Genomic DNA, 27939 nt, shown 5'->3' with positions numbered 1-27939 from the left:
CTGAGCTGAAGGTCCTGCCACAGGGGTCTTCCTCTTCTTTTCTGCCTGTCGAGCTGTAATGCAGTCCTCTTGGGAGATAGCCATGTTGACCAACTCACTGTAACTGTTGGCTCGGACGATGTTGAGACGGTCACGGAGCTTAGTGCTGAGCCCCCTCCTGAACCTGTCTCTCTTCTTCTCATCCGTATCTGCGTGATACCCAGCATACTGGCACAAATCATTAAAGGCCTGGGCATACTGCAACACTGTCATGTTGCCCTGAGTGAGTGCCAAAAACTCATTGAGCTTCCGGTCCATAATCCCGGCTGGTATATGGTGTCCTCTGAAAGCTGCCTTGAACTCCCTCCACTCTACCTCTCGGTACTCTGGCTGCATAGCAAGAAAATGATCCCACCAAGTCCTTGCGGGTCCGCGAAGCTGCTGGGTGGCGAACCTGACTTTGGTGACCTCTGAGCAAGCTCCATGGAGTAGTGGGAATTTGGATTCCACCACTCGCAACCATACATCTGCATCAAGTGGGTCCTCTGCCCTTGTGAACAATGGTGGCTGGGTGCTAAGGAATTCCTGGTATGTAGCCGCCGCGGGGTGACGCTGATGGTCTCCACCACCATAGTGTTGAGGTGGTGGCTGACGTTGAGCCAGCTGCCTCAGGATCTCATTCTGCTGAGCCATGAGCTCCTGCAGAGTGGGAGGTGGTGGCGGCGGTGGAGGAACGCGCTCATTCTGGCGACGACGCTGCCTCCCAGCCATCTGAAAAACCACATACATGCTTAACACCACATCTCCAAGTTCAAGATTTTATCGCAGAGAAAAAGTTAAAAACAACATGATAGACTCCAACTTCAACAAAAGGATTTTAAAAGGCATAAATTCTTCCTTCCAAATTTAAACTGATGACAGCATCCATCAAACAAGCTTCCAAGAGAGTTTAACACAATTACATCAATTTGTCCCAAAATGACTCAACTCTATCTAGCCTAGTACCCCAAGGGTGCAAAAGCTAAGCTAGCTGTGAGGAGTCCTACCATCACCAACGTCTAACTCTACTCTGGACATCTAGTGAGCGAATGAGGCAACACTCGACTCGGGGGAAGGTGGTCTTCCCGAGCCAGCAGTGTCCACACTAGAGGCAGGCTCATCTCCTCCCTCGATGTCGACGTCCTCGTTGGCCTCCAGGTCCTGGATCTCCTGGTGATGCAATCCAGGTGCTCGTTAGCCTCAGCAAGCTGCTGCTGAGTGTTAATGAGCTGATCCTCAAGAACCTCAATGGTGTTCTCCCTGGTGCCCACTAGCTCCTCCAACTCTTGGATATCAGTGGATAGCTGTTCCACCTGCAAGTCCTTCTCCACCATTTCTTGGGACAAGTCAACCACGAGTTCCTCTCTGTTGTCCAAGGTGATCTTTGTAGCCTCCAACAATGCCATCAGGTGGGACATCGCCTCACCGCGCATTACTTGCAGACGGTACAGCGCATTCATGCACCGTACAGTCAAGTGCGTAGTCTGTCCTGGGTAGATGGCCCAGATGTCCTTGGCATGCTCCACCCGATCCTTCCACATTGGGTCGTCCTCCCTTTCGGCGGGGAACAAGCCAATGGGGTGGGTAGCCAGCTCCAAAGGATGGAATCCGCAGAAAGTAGTCAATCCATGCAGAGCGATTGCCTCGATCGTGTCCTCCGCTTGGTATCCGAAAGACTCGGAGTCCAAAGAGCACTAGCCTGGCTGCAGGGGATGAGGCTCCAAGGTCATCCTCACCCTACAGCGGGGCACTCGGTGCTTCTCGAACTGCTGCACCGCGTACTGAGGGGGTGTCACGTATCCGGCCCCCTGAAGTACCTCCCACAAAATGCGGGGAAAGCCCTCTCGTGCAAGCCCGTCAGTGTGGGTTAGTGCATTTCCGTCATCTGAGGATCCGTGGGAAGTCATCTGTGCACGGTTAAGCGTAAGTAAAAGAAAAAGAATTATAAAAAGAACAAGATAAATAAAACTCAGCCTTTCTCTAGTAAAAAATAAAAATAAAAAAAGGCACTGGGACCTAGTTGGTTGTTATCTTGTGTTTAAGTCCTTGCTTAGTTATCCATTTGCTTAATTAAGAATGCATGCATGCTCGTCCTGAACGACCTCACAACAAGATAAAAGGAATAGGGAAGAACTCCCATCCTGTAAAAATAGCCTGTAGGGCCTAGTTACTTAGCCACCTAGCTACCTTTCTATTACCCTAAGGCTTCACGTCCTAGGTCTATCCTGCTCGTCCTACTATCTATCCAACATTGTTTCTATCAAGTTTTACTTTGGGAAAATGATGATATTCACATTTTATTGATTCCTCTGTGGTGGTACAAGCTCCGATACCAGCTGTGGCGGAACTGCCCGAATTATTCCAACTTAAGTGCCCAAGCCCCGCCTTAGAGGCTAGACCACACTTAAATGGGAATAACCCGTCAATCCCTCGGATCTAGTCCGACACGGCCACTGACAGGATCAAGTACCACAATCTCACTCGATGGTGAGTCACAGAGCAAATACAATAAAGCATAAAACCATACATGTCAGAGTATTAAATTATTACATCATCATCATCATCGGAGTTTTTGCAAAAGTAACCATCATTGTTCGAAGTGCAGCGGAAATAAACTAATGGTAAATAAATAGAGAGATGGGGAAGCCTGTCCCATCACTCCTGATGCTCCTCCTCAGCCGAGGCAGGGTCCCACTCGACAGTCCAACCCGGTGGCAAGGTGGACGGCCAAGTTATTCCAGCAACCATTTCCTCCAGAGAACCTGTAAAAATTATGCCACAAGCAAGGCTGAGTATACTAATACTCAGCTAGACTTACCCGGTGTGAGGAGTCTACTCCTCTACCTCTAGACATGCAGCTGTTTGGCTGTGGGGTTTGGTTGCCAAAAGCACTAGCTGAGTTTCTAAATCAAGTTTTTAACTTTGTCAAAATTAAGTGTGACTCTCTTAAGGCTAAAAGTGTACTATCTACTCATACATAGTAGCAAGCATTATTAGCAATCAACATCTTATATCAACTCATCATATTTCCACTTGTTACTCAATGCAGTACAATGGATCAAGCAGTCTCATTAGCTGCGAGAAGCAGACGATTTGAATCGAGTTTTTATCCTTGCAAGGTAAACCTAAACACACGACATGTAGGGGCACTCCGTCCCCACACATATCAACCGTCCCCATCGATTCCCCGTCAGCAGATCAGGGCTCACCGCCTTGGCGTACAATGCCTCACTGACCCCGACTGCCGTCGTACAGTGACCACACTTGTACCCACCATAACCGGAATGGGAGACCACGTCTCAGGTCGCGTGAGGGGTAAAGTCCACTGCCAGGTTCAATCAGGTACTAGGCTTACCGATTTACCATATTTCTCGGCATGTGCTTAGTACGTTCAAACGCTTGACACAGGTATCCGCACGTTAATCCTTATTCCATTTTCCCATCTCGTGAACAACCAATCCCCATGGATTGTTGTCCACCAACTAGTATCATGATAATGTGAAAGTGGGTACAATCAATTTCCTGATCTCGCGCGAGTGCTAGAAAAATCACTCGTCTTCTACCGAGATCCTAATTAAATAAAGCAACTACTCGACCTATCATACTAGTATTCATCTCAAAAGGATTCCTGGGATCATGCAACTAGGGTTTCAAACAATTCCTACACCTAAGTGCACAATCAATCCTACAATCATTAAGTGAAGTAAAATAGCATAAATAACAGGTTATGCATAAAACCGGGGCTTGCCTTCCAAAGCAGTGGCAGGCAGGTCCTCTGGTGCAGGCTCGGGTGCTGGATCCGGGGCTACCTCCTGAGCAGCTCCTTGCTCCGGCACGAGGATGTACTCTCCGTCAGCAAGGTTACAGTCTATCGAATGCAATGAACATGTATGTCATGATTATGCAGGATTTAATAACATTATGCTAAAAGAAACTAAGTCACGCAGTAACTTAGGGTTTTCTTGGTTATGGGGGCTTTTAGTGGGTTAGACTTATCACCTTTAGGCTTAGGTTTTTGTTGAGGATAAACATAGGGAATTTGTATTGCTCTTGCACCCTTCAGTGGACAAGATACAAAGGATTTTAGGATGGCACCATTTTTCTATTACCCACTTTCCCCTTTCTTTTATTTTCTACTTATGGTTTCTAGGGTAGGTTTGAACTATGACAGGGGTCTAATATTTTCCAAAAATTCTGTAAAAAGTACAGAGGGTTTCCATTGGCTATTCTAGCTTGTTTTAAGAATTTGAGGCTTAATGTACAAAGTCTAGGCTTTAAACAAAAATAACAAGAGTTATGCAAAATGGGCCACTTTACACTACATCTCTTAGTTAGGGGTGGGTCCTGTCCTAAAGGTTATTTTTGCTGGCATCCAATAGTAATGATAGGCTTCTGTGCTAAAAATCACAGAAAACTAAGGGGTGGTTATTTAGTTATGATTTTCTTAAGTTTAATGTCAAAAAGGCACTTTCTACTACATTATTATTTGAAAAATGTCAAACAGCAGATTTCATATTTTTCCTAAGTTGTCATTAAAAAAACATTAGTTATCCCAAAGGTGGGGGTGTTTTTACCTTGGGGTTGTTTTTGTAGGGTTTTTCTAAGTTATCCTCATTTTATTAAAATAAAAGGTATCCTACTTATTTTATACTAAACCAGGGTATGATAGATTTTTCCAGTGTACTATATTGAATAAGTATCCCAACAAAAATAGGGATGCCCTCTGGTTCATCATTTAATTCACATTTTCTATTTTTCTTAATCTTGGGCATATTGTAAAATAAAGGGTAAAAACTAATTTAATGGTGTGGACAGAGAGATTCAACATTTTTAATTAGGTCAGTAGGTAGATATAACCTTCTCCAAATTTTTCTAACCCTAGTCAAATAGCACAACTATTTTTCTTTCTATTATTGAGCTTTTGGCTAAAACTAACATTAAATCAGAACTTTAAAGTTTTCTATAGTACCAAGGGGTTTTATATTTTTCTTAAGTAGGTTACATTAATTAAAGTCTGGCAAAATTGGTTTGACCAATTTTGGATGAACTAAACTGAAGTTTTGAGTTTTTAAAGTTTCTCTTCAAATTAAAAACAGACTTTATAAAGGTTTTCTGGAAAAACAGTTTACACCGAGGTCCCTGGGTTTAAACTAAATCAACCTTCGCAACTCTACCCTTGCGCCACTATTCCCCTGTGTCTCTGACATTTCACAAAACCCCCTGACCTTCTCTCCCTCTCACCCGCAGTCCTTCCCCCAATGTAAACAGTAACCGCAGGAAAGAAAAGGGTGGCGCGGCTTACCGGCGGCGAGGGAGGTCCGGCGAAGGGTGGGGTTGGCTCGGGGAGACTCTGGCGGTCACGTCGAGGTACGGCTTGACGTCGGGGATGGCCGGAATCGCCCGGTCCACGCGTGCAGGCGGGTGTTCTCGTCGGCGGCGAGTGTACCGGCCAAACCACGACGAACTGGTTCAATCCAAGGGCACGGTGAGCTTCACGTAGTAACGTAGTGACCGTGTGCACAAGGAATCGAAGGATGGTTGAGTGGATTACCCGGTCCACGTACTCCGGCGGGGTTGAGAGCTCCGGCGAGCGTGGACTGGCCTCTCCGGCGAAGCAAACTCCGATTCCTCGCTCGGGGAGCTTCACGGAGGTGTGCACAGTCTTCTCCGAGGGCTGGACGGGGTTGGGAATGGCTCTATTGGCCGGTCTACGGTGGCAGAGGGATTGGGCGGCCGCGGACACGTTGCGCACGTGCAAACGGCGGCGAGCTAAACTCTGGTGAGGTTTGAGGGGGCGCGGAAGAGTGCAGTCGAAGCCTGGGAGGGATTTATAGGCACGGGCGCGGGCCATGGCGCTGGCTTGGCTCGGCCGCGGCGCTGGGCATGCGGGGGCGCGCGCGAGCGTGCTCTGGCGTGGGCAGGAAGCGTCGAACACGTGGAGGTGTGTTTCTTCCATTGTTCAAACGCCTGCAGAAATCGCAAACGTGCGAATCTTGCCATGAATCCGGCGCAGGCCTCTTCCTGGCACCTAGGGCTATCTCTCATGTGTGAGTTCCAATGGAGGATACGCCCTAGATCAGGAGATAGACGGGCGCCAAATCTGGCTTTTCTCACTGCCCACCTCGCGACAAAACTGATGCCAATACCTGTCAAATGTCAAAGTCTCGGTTTCCACTTTTTTCAGGGGGTGCCTTAGGTGGTATGCCACACTTTTGGTATAGAACCCAAGTGGTTTTGGTGCCATCTTCAAAGTGAACACGGTTGATCTTTGGATTAGGGTTAGAAATTGGACTTAGAGAGAAATAGAGAGCTCTAGCTCTCTCTCCACTTGGAGATTTGATTTAGGGTTTCTCCAAGGGTCTTTTTGCAATATTTCCCTCCCCTAAGTGCTGGTTATAAGGTTACTTAAGGTTTGGGTAAATGTTACTCATGCTTTGCACACTTGTTCACTCTCTTTTCCCTCCCTTCAAGGGTTTTGGGAGATAGGGTTTAAGAGAGGCCAAGGGTTCTTCTCCCCTCTTATCCAAGGTAGTAAGTGTGCAAGGGTTAGAGTAATGCTTTTGGTTACTCACAATCCTTGGTTAACCTCTAGCTTTCCAAGGCCCTCATGCTTTGCTCCTTAAGTTCTTCCACATGTGCTCAAAGCCTTAGTATCAAGGTGGGTCCTAGCCATGGTAACACCTGGGGTGTTACACCCGTGCCATCCTGTCTTTGGTGGCCTTCGTTTCTGGGCAGTCTTTGGTTTGGTGGGCGCAGTCTTCGCCATGGAAGAGGCAGTAGAATTGGCGAGGCGGCTGCGCACGCCCCCGACCCCTACCGCGAGTTCCATTTCCGTAGCCCTAGGGGGGATATTCCTGGCGGCGAGGGGCGTCAGCAGCGGGGTGCTGGTTGGCGATGTTGTGCACTTGCTGTTGATTGCGACCGTCTCGACCGGAGTCTTGCTGCGGAGTCCTCGTCCACGTGCGCCTGGACTGTGGAGCATCTTTGGGCTTCCTTTGAGACTCAACCTTGCGCTGGTGGAGCTCTTCGGATTTGGCGTATTTTCAAACAGCTGATATAATTCCTGGAGGTTCTTGGGCGGATCTCTGATGCAGTGGCTATAGAGGACGCCTGCGCGAAGGCCACTGATGGCGTAGTGGATGGCGATCTAGTCGTCGACTGAGGGCAGATGTGACTTGAGTGTTAGAAATTTGCTGTAATACTCCCGTAGAGTCTCCTTTTCCAGCTGCTTGCAGAGCGAGAGTTCGGCCAAGGCGTCGGTGTCCGGGCGGTACCCTTGGAAGTTGAGCAGGAACTTGTCGCGGAGGCTTCTCCAGAAATCAATGGACAGTGGAGGCAACCTGGTGAACCAGGTGAGAGCTGGGCCTTCGAGGGCGATGATGAAAGACTTGGCCATTGTGGCGTCGTCCCCTCCGGAAGATGCAACAGCGACCTGATAACTCATTATGTATTGTGCCGGGTCAGTGCTGCCGTTGTACTTGGGATAGGTTCCTGCCCGGAAGTTAGCGGGCCAAGGCATCACTTGCAGATGTGGCGCCAGGGGACTTCGCTCGTCGAGGTAGTTGACCCCTTGGAATGGCGCGACGTGCGGGGAGGGGTGGTCGCACTGGGGGAAACGTGGGTCTTCCGGTTGTGCGCGCTGTTGCAGGGGTGGCCCATGCTGCAGGCCGAGGTGGCCTTCGCGCGTGTCTTCCAGTTGTGCGCGCTGCTGCAGGGGTGGTCCGGGCTGCAGGTCGAGGTGACCTTCGCGCTGCATCAGCGCGATCTCCCGCTCGAGGTCCTGGGCCTTCTGCTCTTCGTCGCGTATCATTTGCCGCACCTTGGCTAGTGCGGACACGCGCTGGCGCTTGGCCTCCAGTATCTCTTTCTGCCTCTGGAGATTGCGGTTCTTGAGGCGCAGGGCACGCAGCTGTAGCTGTTCTTCCGCTGAGACGCCGAGGACTTCACCGTCCTCGGTGAGGTCCGCGCCCTCCGGTGGGGCGAAGCCTGGGGGAGGCTGCGATTGTCCTTCAGGGCCACAGGTGCGGAGAGTGTCGTCTTCGCGGTTCGGAGAACGTCGTCTTCCATGGCCTCTTGGTGGGTGGATTGGGTGAGGGCGAGGGCCTTCCCTTTCTCGCGGCAAGTAGTGTTGCCTTCACAGCCTCGTCAGTCTTCGAGTTAGCTTTCTTGGGTGCCATCGCGGGTGGTTTTTTCGTAGCACGAACGGTGGGCGCCAAATGTTGGAACTTGCTTTCAGTTGCTAGGGGATCCAACGGGGGTGAACAGTGATGTTAACAGGGTTCTCGCGCAAGATGGCAAAAGCTCTGTTAATCTAGCCTCTCACGGGCACTGTGCGGGGGTATTTATAGGTATCTGAGTGCCCAGCGTCCTGTGTTAAGGACGCATGTGCCCTCAGACACCTAGGTTATCCCCAGAATATTACCATAAAGCAGGGTTACAGACTATAATTACAGGGATGCCTTTACAAATTAGGCCCGTAACACGCAGCGGCCACGCAGGGCCCGTTACAATGGGTCGGATCACACGTGGGCCTCCGTGCTGGACGAGGCCGTATGGTGGGATGACCTCGTCGCAGGTCTTCGTCTGATGTCGTATGGGGCGAAGGGTGTCCCTGCTCGTTGTCTTGTCTCTGTTGGACCAACGACTGTAGCGAAGGCCTCGAGCGAAGGGTGGCGTCTTTGCCTTCGCCCCAACAATATTTTCGTGATATGTCCATTGTGAGAGCTAGAGGGGACAGCGTCGCCCCTGCGCCCGAAGTAGACGAAGTTGTTGTTTATAGGAGCTTCATGAAATCAGGGCTTCAGTTTCCATTAAGTAAATTTCTAGTTGAAGTGCTAAAAACCTCTGAGATTTTTCTTCATCAGATTACCCTCGAAGCCATCATTAGGATGGGGGTTTTATTTGGGCTGTGAGAAGCCAAGGACTGGAGCCGAGTGCAAAATGCTTCTGCAACATGCACGAGCTGTCTTATGAGACGAAGGCTACTGGCAAGGAGCAGTATCATAATAATTTTGGTTATTATGGCTTCGTGCCTCGCTCTGATGTGAGCTATCCAGTTCCGACGTTTCGGAAGAGGTGGCCAGGAGCCTGGATAGAAGAATGGTTTTATATAAAAAATAACTTAGTTGAAAGGGAAGATATAAAGGGGATTATCCAGTGCCCCATTTGGTCTCGCTTCGGCATCAGAAGGCCAGCCACTGCTCTTGGAAACGACATCGAAGCATGCTAGAAGGCTTTTAATAGTGTATGCACTTTTATTGGCTTAAGAGACATAGTCCAGGAGCACATTGCTTATAGAGTGTGGCCTCTTGTGAATGACTGGGAAATGCCAAAGGAAACTGCTGCCGGGTCCAGTCAAGGCGGCTTGGTTTATTTGAAATATACCTTCAGATATAGAGATCAGTTTGATGAGCCGAATGATGACTGGCTGAACTGTGTTGAGGCAACTAGTGACGAGTTGCTTGGGACCTACAAAAGGGCCAAAGATGATGCCATGACCTTAGCCTTCGGAGGACGAGGCAATAAAAGGTTAAACAGAGTTTTCGATGTTATTGGTTTTTGTATACCCAGATTATTGCTAACCCTTGCGAAAGCAGGGAAAAAAGAGAAAAGTTGCTACTTCGGCCATCTCGGTTGCGTCGAAGGGTAAAAAGATTTAGGTTTTGACGCACCGGCCTAGATACATTGAAACGACCAGGGTGCCGAAGCTTGCTGAGGGGACGTCTTCCACCGCTGAGCCAGGATACCTCACTCCTGTCAGTTCCAAGGGAGAATCGGCTGAAGTGCCGAGAGTAATGGGACAGGAGAAAGCCGAGTCGGCCGGAGCGCTGAAGCATCCTACCGAAGCCAAAGAAAAAGCAGTCAAAGAGTCAGAGCTAGAGGAGTCGGCGGGATTGCCAAAAATCCTGAGCCCGCCACCAGAGCCGGAGTTGCCGAAGGTGTCCAAAGCTCCTGCAATAACTCCCAAGAGGAGGAGGATGGCTAGCGTGCTGGATGCTGTCTTGGAGTCGACAAGGGCAGCCACTCCTACCTCTGCGAAAGAGGCCGAAGCTGGGCCCTCAGTGCCCATCAAAATAGAGCCTATTGAAACTAGACAGAGTATTGAACAAGAACCTTCAGATGTCACTCTGGTCCTGGAAAAAGAAGACGCGCCCAAGAAGGTTGAATCTCCTACTCCCGAAGCGTCTACTGAACAGCTAGTGAGAGCACCTAGAGGGGGGGTGATAGGTGATCCTGTAAAATCAAACACTAAATAGCCACAAACTTGATTATTGAAGCGTTAGTGTGACCAAGTAGCTATGAAGCGAGTTCTTGTGAACAAAACAATCACAGAAAAAAGCAACACAAGAGACACGTGATTTTTATCTCGTGGTTCGGCCAAGTAACACTTGCCTACTTCCATGTTGTGGCGTCCCAATGGATGAGGGTTGTACTCAACCCCTTTCAAGTGATCCAATGATCGACTTGAATACCATGTCTTTTATCTTTTGAGTACTCTTCCCATTTGCGAGGAATCTCCACAAGTTGGAGCCTCTTGCCCTTACAATATTGATCAGAAAGAAAGCACAAGAGTAAGGATGGGAGAGCAACACACGCAAGACTCAAATCCGTAGCACACACACACGCACACAAGCCAAGACTTGAGCTCGAAACGTAGCACAGTGAGTTCACAACTCAAACGGAGCTCAAATCACTAACACAATCAATCAAATGCATGGAGGCAGAGTCTGGGAGTCTTAGAATGCTTAGAGAATGCTTGGTGTTGTGCTCCATGCGCCTAGGGGTCCCTTTTATAGCCCCAAGGCAGCTAGGAGTCGTTAGAGATCAACTTGGAAGGCATTTCTTGCCTTCTGTCGAGGGGTGCATCGGACAGTCCGGTGCACCATCGGATAGCTCCTGTAGCAGTCTGGTGCGTGATCTCCTTCCATATCGGGCACAACCAACCATTGGCGCACCAGACATTGTCTGGTGCACACCGGACAGTCTAGTGTGCCCAACCGACTGTTGGCACGGACCACGTGTCGTGCGTTGATTGCACGAACGATCATTGGTTGCTGGCGCCGTTGACTCACCGGACAGTCCGGTGCATCACCGGACAGTCCGGTGAATTATAGCCATGTGCTTAGTGCGGCTGTGTTCAACAGGATTATCCGCCAAGAGGATTGCACTCACATTGTCACATAGGAGTGGGACTTTTCTTAGATTGTAGCCAAAGTCCCGGAGGGTTTGCCTCATCTAGAGCAGTTGCGCGCAACACTGTCCTGCAGCAACGTACTCGGCCTCAGCGGTGGATAGGGCAACTGATGTTTGTTTCTTGGAACTCCAGGACACCAGGGACCTTCCTAGAAATTGGCACATCCCTGATGTGCTCTTCCTATCAACCTTGCACCCGGCATAATCGGAGTCTGAGTATCCAATCAAGTCAAAGGTAGACCCCTTTGGATACCAGATCCCGAAGCAAGGCGTAGAAACTAAATACCTAAGAATTCGTTTAACGGCCACAAGGTGACATTCCTTGGGGTCGGATTGAAATCTAGCACACATGCATACACTAAACATAATGTCCGGTCTACTAGCACAAAGATAAAGTAAGGAACCTATCATTGACTGGTATGCCTTTTGATCAACGGACTTACCTTCTTTGTTGAGGTCAAGATGCCCATCAGTTCCCATCGGTGTCTTCATGGGCTTGGCATCCTTCATCCCAAACCTCTTGAGAAGATCTTGAGTGTACTTCGTTTGGGAGATGAAAGTGTCGTCCTTGAGTTGCTTCACTTGGAATCCAAGGAAGTAGGTCAACTCGCCCATCATCGACATCTCAAACTTTTGCATCAGCACCCTGCTAAACTCCTCACAAGACTTTTGATTAGTAGAACCAAATATTATGTCATCGACATAAATTTGGCAAACAAAAAGATCACCATTGCATGTCTTTGTGAGGAGAGTGGGATCGGCTTTCCCAACCTTGAAAGCATTAGAAATAAGGAAATCTATAAGGCATTCATATCATGCTCTTGGGGCTTGCTTAAGTCCAAAGAGCGCCTTAGAGAGCTTATATACATGGTCGGGATTCCTGTCATCCTCAAAGCCAGTGGGTTGTTCCACGTATACCTCCTCCTTGATTGGCCCACTGAGGAAAGCGCTCTTTACATCCATTTGGAACAGGCTAAAGGAATGGTGAGCGGCATAGTGAGAGCACCTAGAGGGGGGTGAATAGGTGATCCTGTAAAACTTAAAACTTAACACCACAAACTTGATTAAGAGTTAGCACAATGAAATCAAGTGAGTAGAGAGGAGAGCTCTTGTGAATCACAATAGACACAATAAGGACAAGCACAAGAGACACGGGGATTTATCCCGTGGTTCGGCCAAGTACAAAACTTGCCTACTCCACGTTGTGGCGTCCCAACGGACGAGAGTTGCACTCAACTCCTCTCAAGTGATCCAATGATCAACTTGAATACCACTGTGTTCTTCTTTACTTTACTCTTTTCCTGTTTGCGAGGAATCTCCACAACTTGGAGTCTCTCGCCCTTACAATAAGAATCACTATGAAGCACAAGAGTAAGGGAGGGAAGCAACACACTCAAATCCACAGCAAATACGCACACACAAGATCAAGACTTGAGCTCAAAACAGTATCACAAGGTTCTCACTAGAACGGAGCTCAAATCACTAAGAATGTCGAACAAGTGCGCAAGAATGAAGTGTGAGTGATCAACAATGCTCAAGGAATGCTTGGTGTTCTCCTCCATGCGCCTAGGGGTCCCTTTTATAGCCCCAAGGCAGCTAGGAGCCGTGGAGAGCATTCCAGGAAGGCAATTCTTGCCTTCTATCGCCTGGCGCACCGGACAGTCCGGTGCACCACCGGACACTGTCCGGTGCGGATTTCTTTCCTTCTTTGGCGAAGCCGGCCGTTGGCGCTTTGGAGCCGTTGGCGCACCGGACAGTCCGGTGCCTCCTTCTGACCGTTGGCTCTGCCACGCGTCGCGCGCGGATTACGCGGTCGACCGTTGGCTGGGCCGACTGTTGGCTCACCGGACAGTCCGGTGCACACCGGACAGTCCGGTGAATTTTAGCCGTACGCCGCCGACGAATTCCCGAGAGCGGCCTTTTCACCAGAGCCAGCCTGGCGCACCGGACACTGTCTGGTGCACCACCGGACAGTCTGGTGTACCCAGATCGAGCTGTCTTAGGCTTAACAAAGCCATCCCTTTTCCAACTTGATTTTTCCTGTTTCCAGCACTTAGACACAATACATTAGTTCTTAAAACAATGTACCAAGTCTAGAAACATACCTTTAGACTTGATTTGCACTTTGTCCACCATTTGGCATAGTTTATCACTTAAGCACTTGTGTTGGACACTAAATCACCAAAATACTTAGAAATGGTCCAAGGGCACATTTCCCTTTCAATCTCCCCCTTTTTGGTGATTTATGCCAACACAATAAAAAGCAACTAAAGGAAGTGCAACATCAATACAAATGAGAACTCAAAATTGTTTTGATTCAAATTTGGCATATATGGATCATTCTTTGCCACCACTTGGTTTGTTTTTGCAAATCGACCTCAATTTCCTATCTCTAAGTCAAACACACTTGTTGAGACATAAAGAGAGCTGTTCCAAGAGAAATTGATCAAAGATTTCAAAAACTCCCCTTTTTCCCATAATTAACCATTCTACCCACAAGAGGCCAACCTTTGACAAAAGAGACAAACAAGAGTATTTTGACAAACAAAAAACTCTAACTCTACTTTTTCAAAATTCTCAAGTGGTAGCTGATCCATTTCTTGCTTTGGCCTTATTTTCTCCCCCTTTGGCATCAAGCACCAAAACGGGATCAATTTTGGCCCTTTAACCCCATTGTGTCACCAAAATCTTCAACTAAGAGTAAAAAGGCAATAAGAGTACAAAGATGAACTTGGAATTAGTTACTCTTTCATCGGAGTGCAGTGGAAGTCTTGCATGGTCCAAGTCCACCTTTTCCCTTACAAACACCCTTTGAGACTAAATTAAGATCTTAGAACTCCACGACACCAGGGACCTTCCTAAGAATTGGCACGTCCCCGATGTACTCTTCCTATCGACCTTACATCCAGCATAGTCGGAGTCTGAATATCCAATCAAGTCAAAGGTTGTCACACCCGGTTTTAGAAGGCAAACCGAATGCGAACCATGTACGTGCCAGGATCAGCAATTCACGTACACAGCAGTTACATAACAAGGACATCATCACACAGTGCTCAAATAGTATTAAAAAAGGGGAATAATAGTCGATTACATCATATGTCTGAGACATCCACATAGTCTTTACAATAAATCAAAGTGCGGAAAAGAAACGTAGATAAACGCGGCCATCACAGGCAGCCGACTGGGGGTTGCCGCTAACCCACGCCTAGAACTCGTCGTAGTCTTGGAACTCCTGGAAGTCTCCTTCCATGGCTTCATCCTCTCCTGAGCAGGGGTTGCAATGCTGACAACCTGGGGATGGGGGGGGGGTTTGGTGTGTAGAGCAAGGGTGAGTACACATCAACATACTTAGCAAGTATCCTGTTTGGCTGTAGTGGACTAGCTTTATGTGGGGATAAGTCAAGCAGTTGCTTTTAGTTGGTCAGATTATTATTTACTAATAGAAAGCCAGGTTTTAGCATTAACCCAAGTTATTAGCCCAATGTACCCTTTCCAAACGGAAAGAATACCACTTACCAGCACCATAGTCATAACCAGAACCATCAGTCTCATTGCCACCTGTAAACCAAAGTGTCTCTGATCAAGTACCACTAATCACTGGAGCTCCCTTGGCCGCTCATAACCGCGAGCACAGCTGATATATCAGTTTTCAAACACTCTGCAGAGGTTGTGCACTTTACCCACAAGCCGTGATTCCCTTTCTGCCTGGAGATCATGACTCTCCATTGATCACTACCAAGGTGACCCAGCAAGGCATCACTACGTAGCCTTTACAAAGATTCCCCGGGGCTGTAGCCGCCCGTTAGGTTTCCTAAATGCACCGCACTCCTCCCCAAGGGGGCGAACCCAAACTTGGCAGAGCGAGCCGCATACACCGAGCCCCATTGACGGCACGACGACTAAGTGAACTACACCCCGGATCCTCTAATTATTCAGCTAAGGGCATCCCATTCCACCCTCATGGTTGCACTGTTTTCCCGGGCGGTCATCCATAGAACAGGTCCTTACGGAGAGGCACTCGAGAAACCGCTCGAGCCCCCTTAAAGGCCACAAGTATAACATCATAATAAGAGAAGGGAAAACAGCGTATCATAGATAATCTCATCATGTTCATTGATTAGAGTTTGAGTAATAGCATAAAGCTAAACAATAATAATCCAACCCAAATAGGTAAACAAGGACATGGATAACAAAACTAGTCAATCCTTAGGCATAAATGTGTAAAGCGGGAGGTGAATTAAAGAATGAATAGGACAGAGATAGGTCAAGGGACACTTGCCTCCACCAACCGACTGCTGCTCAGGGGCTTCTCCTGCGAGTTCCTCGGGCTCTTCAACCGGCTCATTCTCTATGCGATTGCAAGCATACATACATCCATCCATTCAAATTAGGAAACAAACAGTACACCATACAAGAGAACAAATAAGGTAAATATGCATAGAATATCACATACGATAATGAATTTACCATGGTTAGAAAGAGGCGGGGAAAGGTCTCGCGAGGGTTAAAGCTTATGCTCGAGGCGCATTACGGGTAGGCGAATAACTAGACGTTACGCGCTCTAGTTCCAGTTGGTTCTAACAAAAGGATTAGCTACATGCACTAATGTAAACGTGACCACTTTTAGTAGATTAACATTGAATGAGATAGATGATTAGCTATACAAATTAACTAACGTAACCAATTTACAAATTGAGACTCCTATCTTATTAATATAAACACGTGATTAGCGCGCATAAGACACGGGGGGGGGGGGGGGGGGGTAGGCGGGGCATCTGGGGGTAGACGGGGGCACGACGGGTCGTCCCAAGGCACACGCACTACGCGAGCACGCGCGCGAGGCCGCACGCACACGCCACGAACTAGCCGTGCGCACGTCGGGGCCGTGCGCTAGCCGAGCTCAAGGCCGCGTGCCATAGGCACGCTGGGCCGAGCTCGAGGCCACGCCGGGACCGTCACGACGCGAGCAAGGCACGGCGGGGCGAGCGGGCAAGAACGCCGGGGCAAGCGAGCACGGGCGAGCGAGGACACGGCCGACCACCACGCCAGGGCGGGCGGCCGAGCCGGGGCGGGGCTCGCCGGGGACGGGTGCGGCGGGGGGCGGCCGAGCCGGGCACGGGCCGGGGCGGGGCGGCTCGCCGGAGCGAGGCCAGGTGAGGGCGGGGCGGGGCTCGCCGGGGCGAGGCGACGCGGGGACGGGCTCGCCGGAGGGGGGCGGGCGCGGCGAGGCGGGGGGCGGGCTCGCCGGGCGCGGCCGGGGGCGGCCGGGGCGTGGCCGGGCGCCGGCGAGCGCGGGACGAAGCCGCGACGGCGCGGGGCGAGGCCGGGCGCGGCAGGGCGGGGCCGACGCGGGACGGGCTCGCCGGAGCGGCCGAGCCAGGCGGCCGAGCTCGCCGGGGCCGGGCGAGCGCGCCCATGGCGCGGGGGAGGGCGCCGACGAGAGGGGGAAGGAGGAGGGAGGGGAGGGAGAAGGGGGAGGAGGGGGGAAGCCTCACCATGGGCGGGGGAGGGCGCGGCGGCGGCGCTAGGGCGGCGGCGCCGCTGGGGTTAGGGGAGAGGGAGTTGGGGGAGGGGATGACGGGCGGGGCCCGCGGGAGAGGAGAGAGATGGAATTTGGGGGGGGGGGGAGGGGCGGCTGGGCCGCTTGGGCCCAAAGGGGGAAGGGGGGGCGCGGCTGGGCCGCCAGGACGGCCCACGGCGGGGGAGGGGGCGGCTGGGCCGCCGCGGGGCCCACGCGGGAAGGGGGGGAAGGGGGGGAGAGAAAAAGAAAAAGCTTTTCTTTTTCTAATTTCCATATTTTCTTATATGCCTAATTCTACAATTCACCTGACCACAAGCAGAAGAGTGCATAATCCGGCATGATGCAACAACCAAAATAGTTCTAGGTTTTGCTTACACAAGATGTCGAGCTAATTCTCGCTATAACTTTTGGAAAAGATCAAGGCTTAGCGAGAAGAAAAGGGAAAAGGAAAGGGTAACACCTGAATTTGGTGAGAGAAAAGAAGAAAAAAAATCTACCCCCAAATTCAGGGCGTTACAAACCTATCCCCCTTAAAAGAATCTCGCCCTCGAGATTCAGGGTTGGCTAGCAAAGAGCTCAAGGTATTTGGCCATCAGATCATCTTCACGCTCCCAGGTTGCTTCTTCCTCTGAAGGGTGATTCCATCTGACCTTGCACATTCTGATGGTCTTCCTTCGAGTGACTCTGTCTGCAACCTCAAGGATTTGCACTGGCTTCTCAACGTAGGTCAAGTCCTCCTGGACTTCAAGACCTTCCACTGGCAACTGCTCTTCTGGCACACGCAAGCACTTCTTCAACTGAGACACATGAAAGACATCATGCACAGCAGACAGATTCTCTCACAGACTGAGCTGATAGGCCACTTCTCCACGCCTTGAGAGAATTTGGTACGGACCAATGTAGCGGGGTGCTAGCTTGCCTTTGACTCTGAACCTTCTGACTCCTCTGATCGGTGACACTTTCAGATAGACAAAGTCTCCGACTTCAAAACTCAGCTCTCTTCTTGTGTCTGCATAGCTTCGCTGCCTTGATTGCGCTATCTTCAGATTCTCTCGGACCATCTTGATGTTCTCTTTAGCTTCAAGTAGAATGTCTGGCCCAAACACCTGCTTTTCTCCAGGCTGATCCCATTGCAACGGAGTTCTACAACTCCTCCCATAGAGCGCCTGAAATGGTGACATCTTCAAACTGGCCTGGTAACTGTTGTTATAGGAAAACTCTACATAAGGCAATCTCTTGTCCCATCCGGACTGATCTTGCAACGCACAGGCTCTCAACATGTCTTCAAGAATTTGATTGGTCCTTTCGGTCTGACCATCAGTCTGCGGATGATAAGCTGAACTGAAATTCAGATGTGTGCCCAAGGCTTCATGCAACTGCTGCCAGAAATGAGAGGTGAACTGTGTTCCTCTGTCTGACACTATCTTCTTTGGCACACCATGAAGACAAACGATCCGAGACATGTACAATTCTGCCAATACTGCACTGCTGTAGTTGGTCTTGACAGGTATGAAGTGGGCTGACTTGGTCAAGCGGTCCACTACTACCCAAATGGAATCGTAGCCGGCTCGAGTGCGAGGCAATCCGACTTTGAAATCCATACCGATTTCATCCCATTTCCACTAAGGGATTTGCAACGGTTGCAACAATCCAGCTGGTCTCTGGTGCTCTGCCTTAATTCTTCGACAACTATCGCACATAGCCACATGCTCTGCGATTTCCCTCTTCATTCCGTACCACCAGAATTTCTTCTTCAGATCCTGATACATCTTCTCACTACCAGGGTGAATCGAATAGGCTGTCTCATGAGCTTCCTTGAGAATCAACTCCCAAATGGATTGGACATTGGGAACACACAAGCGGTCTTTGAACCATATCACACCTTCTGCATCTTCCCGAAAATCTTTGCCTTTGCCTTCCAGAATCAGTCGCCGGATCTCACTGATCTTCTCATCATTCTTCTACGCTTCTTTGATTTCCCGCTCCAAGGTAGGTTCCAACTCAACTGTGACTCCTCGCGAATTGTTCAGAAATCTGAGACTCAACCTGTCAAACTCTTTGGCCAACTCATAAGGCATCGGACGAGTGACCATCAGATTAACCTGACTCTTTCTGCTCAAAGCATCTGCCACTACGTTCGCTTTGCCTGGATGGTAATGAATCTCCAACTCATAGTCTTTGATCAACTCTAACCATCTTCGTTGCCTCATATTCAACTCTGACTGAGTGAATATGTACTTCAGAATCTTGTGGTCTGTGTAAACATCGCATTTCTGTCCATACAGGTAGTGCCTCCATGTCTTCAATGCGTGAACCACTGCTGCCAACTCTAGGTCATGGATTGGGTAATTCTTCTCATGAACCTTCAACTGTCGGGACGAGTAAGCCACCACTCTTCCCTCTTGCATCAACACGCATCCCAAACCTGTGTAACAAGCATCACAATACACCGAGAAGGGCTTGTGCACATCAGGCAAGACTAGGACAGGCGCTATTGTCAACTTCTCTTTCAGCACTTCAAAGGCCTCTTGGCATTTCTGGGTCCACTTGAACTCAACTTTGTTGCCTAGCAACGCTGTCATTGGTTTCACAATCTTTGAAAACCCTTCAATGAATCGCCGATAATATCCGGCCATTCCAATGAAACTCTTGATTCCTCGGGCATCTGTTGGCGCTTTCCAGTTCAGAATGTCTGCCACTTTCTTCGGATCCACAGCCAATCCTTCTTTGTTGATTATATGACCCAAGAATAGGACTTCATTGATCCAGAATTCACACTTACTCAACTTTGCATACAACTGGTGCTCTCGCAATCTCTGCAATACCATCCTCAAATGACTCGCATGCTCTTCTTCGCTTTGAGAATAAATCAGAATGTCATCGATGAATACCACCACAAACTTATCAAGGTTATCCATGAATACACTGTTCATCAAGTTCATGAAGAACGCTGGTGCATTGGTCAAACCAAAAGACATCACTGTGAACTCATACAACCCATACTTGGTAATGAATGCCGTCTTCGGAATGTCCGAAGGTCGGATCCTGAGCTGATGATAACCTGACCTCAAATCAATCTTGGAGAACACACTGGCTCCCCTCAACTGGTCGAACAGATCTTCTATCCTGGGCAAAGGGTACTTGTTCTTGATCGTGACATCATTCAAAGCTCGATAATCGATACACATCCTTTTGGTGCCATCTTTCTTCTCCACAAACAAGACAGGAGTGGCCCAAGGCGAGGTGCTTGGCCGGATGTAACCTTTCTCTGACATCTCATCAATCTGCTTCTTAAGTTCAACCAACTCTGGTCCGGATATTCTGTAAGCTCTCTTAAAGATAGGGGCGGTTCCAGGAAGAAGCTCTATGGCAAACTCAACTTTTCGCTCTGGTGGCATACCCGGTAAGTCCTTTGGAAACACATCTGGGAACTCGGACACAACCTTGATACTCTCAATTGGGTCTGCTTCACTGCTATCGACAGCTATCTGATAACAACTTCCTTTCTTTGGCTCAGGCGGTACTAACTCGGTCACCACTTCCTCTCCTAGTGGGGACACCAACTTGATTGTCCTCTTATCACAACTGATAACTGCCTGATACTTATCTAGCCAATTCATCCCTAGGATGACATCTATTCCCTGAGTACCCATTACTATGAGGTTGGCGGGAAACACTATCCCCCTTATTTCCATACATACATTCAAACAAATGCTATCGGCTCGAATTCTACCACCGGCTGAGTCAATTTGAATGGGGGTTGACATGGTAGTAATTGGAAGATTATGTGCTTCTACCCATGATGCAGTAATGAAAGAATGTGTTGCTCCAGTATCAAATAACACTTCTGCAATATGGGAGTCGACTGGGAACATACCTACTATCATGCCGGGGGTCTCCTGAACTGCTTCAGCCTCCAAGTGGTTCAGTCTTCCATGATTGTAGCGTGGCTGAGAGCGGTTGCTGTGACACCCCAGTGTCACTCAGGGTTTTTCTCAAATGCCAAACCAAGAACCATTATTTTATGTGAGCCAAAGCAAGCATGAGCTTCAAAATAACTTAAGAAATAAAGAATTCACCAAGTATATACTTAAAAGTAACATGATCAAAACAATTGAGTCTTTGAAAAGATAAGAATGTGCAACCCTAATTAAGAACCCTAAGTGAGCCCCATGAGCAAAATTCAAGAAAATAAGAAAAAGGGAATGAAAAGTTTAAAATTATGACTTGAGCCAATTATGAAAATTAAAGAATATTTAATGGGCAACAAGAAATGTTGAGAAAGCTTAGCCAAAATAACTCAAATAAAACCCCAAATCAAGCTTCTCATGTGGGGACTCATTGGGATTTCTGAATTTCAGAATTCTGAAATTCAGACCTTGAGCCAAAGATCAGGGATGTTCACCTTGATCCCTAACTCGAATCCTAATGGCCCCATTGACAAAATTGTGTCTAACTAACCCCTCTGTCGTGTGCCAGAAGATGGCATTGGGACACGAGCCCTAGACACGACAAAACCTTGGATTTGCCTCGGGTTTGGGCAGGGAGACAGACCAGATTTCCTGGCTCCATATCTCTGCAACCAGTAGGCAAAATCCTATGACCCCCACACAAGAATGGTAGCTTGTAGGGAGGAGAAGAGGTTTTGTGCACTGACCAAGGCGAGAGCAGGCTCGGATGAGCGACCACACGCGCCAGAACTTGGGCAGAATGCACGGGCACACGTGTTCGACCCTGGTCGGCACGCCAGAGCTCGCCCAACCCGCGCGCGCGCTCACCCCGGCGTCCGGTCAAGTCCGCCGCGCGCCCACGCCCTCGGCTGTGCCCGCCCGCGCCTATAAAGCCTCCCCGGGCGCACCTCTCTTCGCCCCGCACTCACCCTCTCCGGCCAGCCACCTTTCCTTAGCTCCGGCGAGCTTAATTCCGCCCGCCATTGCCGCCAGAGCTTCGGCCGCCGTGGCCAGCCAACTCCAGCCACCCTCAAGCCCAGCCAGTGCTTCGGCTAGCTCCACTAGTAGCCCATGAAGCTTGCCAAGCCCTCGGACCCGGCCGGACTTCACCGGAGGCCCGAGATCGACCTCACCGGACTTCGGTCTTCCGCCGCCGCGCGTGGACCGAGCTATCCAGTGAGTCTCCACCCAATTCCTTTCGCTCATATCTTCTCTGGCATCCCGTGGACCTCCCTGACCTATTTGATTGAACTATCTCACCGTGACCAGGCCGGTCTCCTCGCCGCCGACGAGCATCCCCGCCTGCGCGCGTGGACCGACCGACTCCGGCCATCTCCGACGGTGTTCCGCACACCGTTGTGATCCCCGAGACCTCCCCTTCGTCCTCGACCACTTCACCGGAGCAATCTCGCCGCCGGTAAGCCCCTCCGCCCTTTTCTCCACCACGGCTACTGTTTAAGGTAGAAGAAGGACCTCGGGTTAGGATTGGTAGAACCCGAGGGGTTTTCTGTAATGTCAGTGACTCATGTGAATAGTAACCTAAGGACTGATTCGCGAGGAAAACTTAGAAAACCGCCAGGGACCCCAGTGCAAAGTGGATTTCCATTTAATCAATTCTGTTATTCTTTTTAAAATGACTAGAGAACTTAGAAAATTCATAACTTGATGAAATCTTAATAAAAAGTTGTCAAACCAATTTTGCTAGCCCCTGAATATTATGAACTATCATTTAAAAATAGTAAACTCCATGCTTTCTGTTCAAAATTTTAAAGTTTAAAATTAAAAACAGAAACCCACTAAACCTTGTTTAATTAAGGAAAATTTGTTTTTCTTCTGTGCTGAACTTAAGAAAATTTGTAGATGTTTAAACCTCATTTAGGCACTGTTTAAAAATAGTAGGAACCCCAGCATTGAAAAATATGATGTAGTTTTTCATTTAAAGCTATTTTGCCCAAAACTTAGAGAAAATCAGAAAGGCATTAGAAATTATTGAACAGTGATTAAGATTATTTTTCCTAGTTTATTTATGCAAAGAGAACCTAGGAAAAATACAGAGACCATTAATTTGGACCAGTTTTTAATTAAAATGGTTTGTTTAGCCTTATATAGACTGAAAATCAATTATTAAATAGGCAAAACAATAACCAAAATACTTGATAAAAATCCAGTGAACTTACAACCACCAGAGCCCCACTACAAAAATACAGAGCACCTCAGCCCAACTTTTTAAGTAAGGAAAATAAATGCAAAGTGATAATAAGGCTTTTTCCAAATAAATCATGAACAACCCCTATTAATGTGATAATGGGCAACCAAAAATTTGCTAAGTCCATGATGAGATAAATTACCAGAGAAAAATGCAAACCCATGAAAAAGAAGTAAACCCATACCTTTTGCTAATGATTTAAGAGAAAGACCACTTAATTCAAATAATGCAAACCACCCATTCCCTTAAGCAAAAAGAAGCCAAACTTCAGAATGATTGCTCTTGCACAAAATACTAACTATGAAAAATGAGAACTCTGTTGTTTGATATTTTTCAAATATAGTGGTAGTAGAAAGCACCCATTTGGCTAGAAACTTGAGAAAACCATAGAAACTTTATTAAGAGGTATTAATGACTAGAAATTTGTAACAAGTCATGTTATAACACCTAAAAGCCAGCAAAAATAAGTTTTAGAGAATTACTCACTGTTAAATAGTAGTTGTAGTTCAAAGCACCCCTTCTGCCCTAGAGTTTAATAATTTTGTCCAGAGAAAACTATTCACTTTCTGACCCCCAAATTTTGAGACAGGGAAACATACACCAGTAACAAGCCACTGTAATTTTTGTGGAATTTTTAGAATTTTATAAAAGCAACTTGTAGTTCAAACCTACTCCAAAACATTAAAGAGAATAAAAGAAAAGAGAAGAAGAAATAAACCTCACCCCAATAAGTCTAACTTGAGAACTTATCATTTATCCCTAAGACTTAAAAGGAATTAAGTGGAACCCCAAAAAATAAACCTACCCCTTACCTTAGCTAAGTATAACCCAATTTACCAAGCATACCACTAAAGGTTTTACATAAGTAAAGTTAACTTGTTTTAACTCAAAAGATCATACACCTTTAAAGTTGTAATTTCTAAAAGCACATATCATATCATGCATATATCTTACGCATTGCATTCATTAGATTGCAATCTTGCCGACGGAGAGTACGTGCTCATCCCCGAGCAAGGACCTGTCCAAGAAGAGGACCAGGAGCAGGCTTCAGAGGCTGCTTTTGAGGATCTCCCCGCAGCCCCAGCAATTGAAGGCAAGCCCCGGTTTTATGCATAACCATGTTATTATATGCTACTTTACTACACTTAATGCTTGTAGGATTGCAATGTGCACTTAAGTGTAGGAGTTGCTTGAAACCTCTAGTTGCATGAACTTAGGATTCCTTTTTGAGATGAATACTAGTATGCTAGGTCGAGTAGCTGCTTGCTAATCAGGATCTCGGTAGAAGTCGAGTGATTTTTCTAGCACTCGCGCGAGGTCAGAAATTGATTGTATTCATCTTGATAACGGGATCTATGTTGGTCTATGGATTTGGATCCAGGGAGGATGCCTTGTCCATGAGACGGGAAAAATGAATTAAGGATTAATGTGTGGATACCTGAGTCAAGCTTTTGAACGTACTAAGCACATGCCGGGAAAAATGGTAACCGGTAAACCTAGTACCTGAGTGAAGCCGGGCGCGGACTTTATCCCTCATGCGACCTAAGACTGGGTCTCCCATGCTAGCTATGGTGGGTACAAGTGCGGTCACTACACGGCGGCAGCCGGGGTCAGTGGAGCATTGTATGCCAAGGCGGTGAGGCCTGGACGCGAATGGGGAATCGATGAGGACGGTTGTCATGTGCGGGGTCGGAGTACCCTGACATGCCGTGTGTTTAGGTTTACCTTGCAAGGTTTAAAACTCGATTCGAATCGTCTGCTTCTCGCAGCTAATGAGACTGCTTGATTCCTTGTACTGCATCGAGTAAGAAGTGAAATGTGGTTATATGAGATAACTTGTTGACTGAACTAATTGATTGTTACCATGTATGCTTAGAAGGAGCAAATCTAGCTAAGTTAATGATGGTAGAATTTGAAAAGCTAAAAAATTGATTTTAGAAACAGCTAGTGCTTTTTGGCAAACCAAACCCCTCAGCCAAACAGCTGCATAGTCTAGAGGTAGAGGAGTAGACTCCTCACACCGGTTAAGTCTAGCTGAGTATTAGTATACTCAGCCTTGCTTGTGGCACAATTTTTGCAGGTACCATGCAGGAATTGGTTGATGGTGTGACTTGGCCTACCACCCTGCCACCGGGTTGGACGGTCGAGTGGGATGTTGCTCCGGCAGGAGAGGAGCATGAGGAGTAGTGGGCTAGGCCTTGCCCATTTCCTCATTACCGACGACATCGATTATCCGCTGCACTTTAATTTATGAACTTTATTTGCTACTCAAAAACTCCGATTTATGTAATAACTCAGTACTTAATTTGAGGTTTCCTGTTTTATTGTATTTCTTCTGTGACTCACCTTCGAGTGGGATTGTGGAATTTGATCCTGGTTAAGTGGCTCTATCAGACTAGATCTGAGAGACTGACGGGTTATTCCGATTTAAGTGTGTTACGGCCCCTGAGGCGTGACTTAGGCACTTAAGCTGGAATAATTCGGGTGGTTCTGCCACAGTTGCCTGCTCTAGGCTGAGACACGTTCTGCTTTGCTGGAGCATTGGGGCCTGATTGCTGCTGGGCTGCCTTCTTCGGACATTGCATCACCCAATGGCCTTGCTCTCCACAGTGGAAACATGCTCTGTTTCCAACCTGAGCTGGTGCTGCCTGACTGTTCTGCTGGTTTGCTGGGGCAGGAAGACGAGGTGCTTGCTGATTTTGCCTCTGGAACTGACCTCCTGACTGATTGCTCTGACGGTTCTGATACTGGTGCTGAGGATACTGCCTTTGGAACTGCTGATGCTGCTGAGGTGGACGCTGGTTCTGCCTGAACTGCCGAGGTTGATTGCCTGAGAAACGAGGACGATTGCTGCTTCCAGGCTGGGGTCCACTGATCTTACGCTTACGATCCTCCATCTCCTTACGCTTCCTCTCTGTCATGATTGCTCTGTCAATCAGGTGCTGAAATGTCGGGAAGGTGTGATTCATCAGTTGGTACTACAGAGGGTCAACCAAGCCTCTCAGGAAACGGTACTGCCGCTTGGCATCGGTGTTGACATCTTCAGGAGCATAGCGAGACAACTGCAGAAACCTGTCCCGGTACTCACTAACAGACAATGGCCCTTGCTTGAGGGCTAGGAACTCCTCCTTCTTCACTATCATCAGACCTGCAGGAACATGGTACTGACGAAAGCTTCCTCTGAACTCTTCCCAGGTGATGGTGTCGGGGTGGGCATGGGTGGCGAGGTAAGACTCCCACCATGACTGAGTTGCTCCTCTCAACAGACGGGGACCATACATGACTTTCTCCCTATCATCGCACTGAGGGGTATGCAACTCCCGCTCCACAGTGCGCAGCCAGTCTTCAGCATCCATGGGGTCAGAAGAGTGAGCAAACGTTGGTGGATGACCTCTCATGAACTCAGCACGCTTATCTCTGGGCATCTGAGGCATCTGAGGCTGAGGTGGTGCCTGCTGCTGCTGCTGCTGAATGGCGGCCAGAGTCTGACCGATGGCTTGAACTGCCTGAGTCTGCATCAGAAACATCTGCTCGATCGACATCGGGGGCGGGGGCGGCAGGTGCTGTTGCTGGGGCACCTCATCCTGCTGAGTGGCTCGCTCCTGCTGAGCACGCCTTCCTCCTCTGCGCCTGTTCTCTGACATCTACAGAATGCAACCACACATCAGAACTGATCTGGCAAATCTTGCAGCATAAGAAAAGAGTATAGAATTCTTCAACAGCACTGAACAGATGAGCATCTTCACTGATCTCCAACACAGACCACACAGCTTCTCAGATAAAGAGGAAACTGGAATAAAAGGTTTCCCAACTATATAGCTAACTCCATTAACATATAACAGGTAAACCATAATGCAGGGGATACCCACACTCTAGTGACAGTCATTACAAAGATCCAAACCAAACATAGTTCATCATGACAAACATAAATGCACAGGATATAGCAAACTACCCTGTCTAACTAAGACTAACTAAGAGCGAGACTAACGCTAAGACTGTAGCTTCTACGCATATATTTTGTATTAATTACAAGATCCAACTCTAACGATCTATGGTTCTAGATTTATCTTGGTCTTGCAGTCGGGATTGCCATAAGACTGGCGTCCACGCCGAGGTGAGCGGTACGGGTGCTGAGTCCCGACGGGAGCGGGGGAGCCATCATCCAGGTGACGACGTTCCGCGCGCTCAGCCCGCAGCAGGGCGATCTCAGCACGAGCCCTACTCAGCTCGTCTAATGCATGGTCCAGCTCCGTGTTTAGCTTGGCGGCTAGGTTGACTGTGCTGCTCAACCTAGGATTGTCCTCACCGACAGGTGAAACAATCACGCCTCCTGTGCTGCCAGATGGACGGCGGGGGTAATACTTCAGGTTGAGATCGTCAGCTACCCCACCGAGAACCGAGCAGTAGTGCGAAAGCGCACACCGTGCAGCATCTTGCATGGCCGCCTCAGCTGAGTCCCGCTCAGAGATAGAATAGTGCTCTGAGCAGACCTCAACGCCCTGGAGACTGTTCTCCGGACGGCGCACCAAGCAGGTCGCCTCCCAGCGGTCCGGGTAGACCCCGCGACTATGCTGGTAGACCATACAACGATACTCGATGGACCAAGTACGCCGGTTAAGTGCCCGACGTAGCAGGGTGTCGAGCGCGTCGTGGAAGTGACACCCGCGAGCAGCGTCGCGAGTGATGGGTCGAGCAACCATCCTTCCGGCTCCTGGTCAGCAGAAAAGTCAGTGTCGTGGCTCGAGCTGTCGTCGCCACCTCCGTCGTCTGGGTCTCCTCCAGCAGCTACTCCAGAGGCTGGGGCGCCCAGTGGTGGTGCAGGGGGTGCCTCCAGGGGAAGCACAGGGGAGCAGCTCCTCACGGACTCTATCTCCTGTTGGAGCGAGAAAGAAGAGCCCTGCTGCTCCTGCTCCTGTCGTCGACATTCCTGCTCCTCATGCAGGCGGTGGTGCAGTCTCTCCAAGTGGCTGGACTTTCCTGCCACGGGACGGCGAAGCGGACGCTCAGCAATGCGGGAGGGTAAGAAGGGGATGACAGACTTTCGTGCAGTG

This window comes from Zea mays, chromosome 8 (assembly GCF_902167145.1).
Source record: "Zea mays cultivar B73 chromosome 8, Zm-B73-REFERENCE-NAM-5.0, whole genome shotgun sequence".
Classification (NCBI taxonomy): domain Eukaryota; kingdom Viridiplantae; phylum Streptophyta; class Magnoliopsida; order Poales; family Poaceae; genus Zea; species Zea mays.
Note: the sequence above shows the minus strand (reverse complement) of the source record.